Genomic DNA, 5,151 nt, shown 5'->3' on the forward strand with positions numbered 1-5,151 from the left:
CGCATTCCTTCTCATAAGCTAAGTTGTGAAAAAATGTTCAATATAGCATTCTGTCACCTACCCTGAGCCCAACACAAAGATTGTTCCAAATTAATGGAGCAAAAAGTGGAATATGTTAATTGTAGATACAAGAATGGAGAGATTTTTTTTTTTTTTTTTTGGGGGGGGGGGGGGGTGTTTAACGATGAAGTTCATGAGAGGAAAAGGATTCTAATTGATCAAGTGTGATATTTGCCGTGCATTTATAACTAGTGTAAACTCTAATCTAGTTATGCCCAATCAGCTAGAGCAATTTTGGAGTGTTCATGACTTCATATTGTTTAGGGAATAGAATGATCAATCCTTTGTTGCTTGCAAGATTACAATTTCAACATACTATAAGACACCAATTTTTTCATGATCACATCATTTGCTTCAACTTTGGTTACAACTTGTTAAAGTGGTTACCTGTGAATAGTTAATAATTACTCTCACATGGAAGCATTACTCACAGTCAATTATGTTAGAGTTGTGGATAAAAGTTGTGTGTTTAGACTTTTTCCATAAAATATTGTTCAAACATCTTGGGCAAGGTATATTATAGATGTTACCGCCTTAGTTTTTATTTTTAAATAAGGCTACAATCTTAATTTAATATCATTTTGTAACTTTTTTTTTATAGTTATGATGAGATTTGAAACCTAAAATGCAGGTTATTATTATTAGCTTAGCTAACTAGAGCATACAATTTCTAGAAGTTATATCAGGGAAAAAAATTTCACCAAGTACTAACAAGTTGTGACTCATCTAGCACTTGAGTCAACCTGTAGCTATAAGGCCTCAAAAATAAGCTTGAGTTCCTTGAGTACTTCTTTAAAATCATTTGAATACTTAAAACAAGATAAGAGATAATCTTGACCTATGGAGGTAGGCAGAGCAGAGTAGGTTGTACATACTCATCTTTGGTGGGATTCAAGAACCACAAGATAATATCAAATATTTAAACTATTAACTTATTAAGCAATTCTTGTGTGATTAATTATTTCACTAAAAGAGTAAAATTTTTTATTTGAGTGATCAAGAGTATAGGTGGCCGAAGTCCGAACACCTAGAGTATCAGTGGCTGGACACCAAATTGCTATTTTAGACCTTCACCTTTCTTTTCTTGTAGTTTTCTTCTTGAACTTGGGAGTGCTATCAACTAAATCGACATTGATTATTTCTATTGGAAATAATTGGAGTATGTTGTGCAGTTTTGTATTTGAATTTAATTTGAAAATCTAATGTTTTGCACTTAAGGTATTGTACCAAATTTTTATCTAATTAGCAATTAAATTTTTTCCATCCCCCATCTAAGTCCTCCCTTAAAAAAAATGTTTAGATGTCTTAAATTCATTGTAAAATTACAATTTTCCCCTGGTTGATTGACTCAATCACTATTTAATCCATAACTTATTTATTTCTAAATTTTTCTTCCTAATATTTTTAATATAGTGGACGTACATGGATCAAATCACTATTAATCAAACCTCACATATACTCATACAAATATCATCGGATGACAAATATCATCGGTCACGGGTGCTGAATTTGATGCTGCATGCATGCTCGCACTAGACAAGTCCGTATGACCTACCAAACATGAAACATTTTGTGTGACCCACTTTTCATGACCCAGTGTCTTTTCCATCGTATAGTAAGCAGCCTAAAAAATCTAGGCAATTAATTTTTTTTTTTTTTGGAAAAAGACACATGACTGAAACACACACAGGAGAGTGGGAATCTGGATTTAATATCACACAACTCACAACATACAAAAGCTGGCATCTAGGCAATTAATTCTTGGTTCAAATAGCATGAGATGTACCGTACCACAAACTCTGTGTTCTCAAAAGTGTGCAGATATGTGCCGGGCCTAATTTTGAAATTCCATACAGCCAAAACCTCATCTAAATTTTAATGTACACTAATCAATATGAATTAAGGAATGTTGAATCAGTTAACAAAATTTGGCTCATAGTTTGGTTCAGTGACAATTGTCCCAAACTATAAAGTATTCTATTATATAAAATATAGACTGGGATTGTTTAAATATTATGGAGTTGAATACGGTAATCTTATAAATAGATCTTAAGGTTTCTTTTCGAACAACTTTCTTTTATACAGCCAGAACAAAAGACAACCCCACATGAGAAATGAAATAAACAAACAGAAAACTTGCCCAAAAAGTCATAACCAAATAATGTCAAAAAAACCTGCCCTCTCAAATCGCTTGTATAAGAAGCCAGTTGGAAATATATATGGTTTGAAATTTTCAGAGCCATTGAAACAATAATAATAATAATAATAATAATAATAATAATAAGCATCGATCAAAGCAAGCAAAAGTGGCGTAGGAAATGAAATCCATGACAAGGCAATAGTTTTTCTTCTTGTCACTGAGCTTACTTCAACTTGAAAAGCTGATTCAAATTACACTAAACTGTCTGTTAGCTCTTGGTGGGGGCATTTATAGTAAAGGGCAAGTGCTGCCTCTTTGGTTTGTTTTTGTATTCTTGGAAGCTTCTATGACTTTGAGATGCTCTCTAGAGAGAGAGGACCTTGAGGTCCTTGACATTACGTTTCCAAGGGTAAAATCAATGATGTCCATTTATATATATATATATTATTTTGGGAAGTGAAATAGAGTAGTCCCTAAGATTCAACTTTATGAAGTATACAAAGGCTTAAATCCTCTTCACTTTGTCTTTAAAGTAGTGGCCGGGTTCGTGCAGACATGAGGATATCGACAAATTTTGTATATAAAATCGATAAATATATATAGATTGAAGCATGGAAATGATGACAATAGAAAATTTACAGGATGAAACATTTAAAAGGTGACAATATTACCTTTGTCTTCCACTTAGTAAATCTCACTTTTCAAAATGCTTAGTCTTTCGAGCATATTTGCAATTATGCATGTAATATATTTCGTGTACTACAAACATGCGTGTTAGAGAAGCATAGCAGAACCCCCTTTTGATGCACGTATGGATTTATAATCAAAACTCTTATCAGTTATTCATTGATTTAAAGGAGGGATCAACTAATGTTTCCGGTCTATAAATTTGACCAAAATCAAGAAGAGAGAATTGGACTAGTTTTTTATTTATTTATTAATTTATTATAGATACTGTATAATTTTAATTTATCACGTATGTTTATAATAAATTTTCTTTATTATCAAGAGAAGACACTAGTTAGTATTTTGAAAGATAATTGGGCTTGTTAGTAGAACATAAAATTGGAAATTCATGTTCATTGGACTGGAGTGTGATGGATGGGAATATCATATAAGACACGTAATAGATTATATGAATTGGTAAGTGAAAAGTTTTGTGGGAAGGAAAGAACAATTTATTCCTAGACCATGTAATTAAGCTACTATTTAGTGCTTTTGTAACACTAAAACGCATATATAAAATATAGTATTGAGTATATATATCTATTTGAAATGAGTTTATTTTACAACATTTTTATAAATTGTTATTGTAATAAATTTATATTGGTTTTCATTTGGGTTTACCATTATATTATTTTTTTTTCACTTACCAACTGTTTGTGAAAAGTTTTGTAAACAAATTTGTAGTTTTAACATTTTCCTATTTTCATTGATTAATTTATTTTTACTAAAAAATAAATTCGGTGAAAATGTAACTATACAGCTGTGGATTTATTCCTACATCTGTAGAATGTTATACATGAATAGGAACAATTTCATAAACTGATCTATTTAATACAAGTTAAGATCCTAAGCATTCGGAGATTGTCCATTTGTGCATTGAATCATCAACCAAAACACAACAAACATGCTACAAATTGTATCGGTAGATTAATACTAGCTACCTTTTCAACAATCTTTACAGACACTACCTCTATTATATGAGGATAACTATTCATTTATTTTTGAATTATTAAAAGTAGGAAATGAATTCCCTTCTCCACAATTTGAATTTGAAGTGCTAAGATAACAGCCCCTACAGTTTAGTTAATTACTTTGGTCCCCTACTCATATAAATACCAAAAAATATATATATTCTTCAGTAATGTGGGTACTTGGCCTTTACACAGACCCATGGTGCAAAATAACAAAAGGAGAATTCAAAAATTAAGGCAGTTCATTGGCCTACCCATTTGATTGGTCCACCCTTCTGTTCTGTTCCTAAAATGGAAATCCCCATTTATTCCTATGTCAAAGAAAACTAAAAAGAGATACTGCTATTTCCAGTGTCGGTGTCACCACTTGCCACCTGCCTAACTTCACAAATGAGAAATGCACCATCTCCTCCTCCTTACCTCTAGTAAAAAAAAAAAAAAAAAAAACCCTATAGATTAATGGAGATTTTATGTTTAACTAAATCATATCTTAAAACCTAAATTATTGGGATCTCAAATTAAAAACTCTATAGATTAATGGAGATTTTAGGTTAACTTAATCATATAATTTTACAATTTATCGCCCCAAAAAAAAAAATCCGCACCTTTTTTTTTTTTTTTTTTTTTTTTTTCACTTTTTTAGTACCATTGAATAAGTTTAAAATTCAATTTATTTTTATATTGAACTCATGTACAACTTTTTAAAATCATTTTTTTAGTTACATCTATTCTTTTATCAAATTTATTTTTCAAGAAAAAAATAATGAAAATAATTAGGCATGTCCACAGGACGAGTCGAGTTGGTTTAGGGTTCAAATTGCAACTTAACTCAGCCACATTGGGTGGAGAATAGTAGAGGCCTCTATTAATGGAGAAGAACCATGATCTCGATAGTTCATTCTTCCAATAGAGAGGCGGAGGGAGGGGGGCCATGACTCCCTGAGTTTTCAAAATTCCCCCCACCCTCATCATCTTATTAAGGAAAATTATGAAAGAATTTTACTTTGATATTTTTTTTTTTTAATTAATAAAATAATATTGTACCAACACTTGTTTAAAATACTAATAATGTCTAATTTTCTTCCCATATAAAACTTATCAACTTTAAGAGCATTTAAAGCATATGTTTCTAAAAATATACAGGTAAGTCTTTTTAGTAAATACTTTTCCTTTTCTTTTTCAACAAAAAAAAAAAAAAATTGTTTTTCCTTTTCCATTAGAATAATAGATACTTTGGATTCCAGGTAACTCAAT

This window comes from Quercus lobata, chromosome 2, assembly GCF_001633185.2.
Source record: "Quercus lobata isolate SW786 chromosome 2, ValleyOak3.0 Primary Assembly, whole genome shotgun sequence".
Lineage (NCBI taxonomy): Eukaryota > Viridiplantae > Streptophyta > Magnoliopsida > Fagales > Fagaceae > Quercus > Quercus lobata.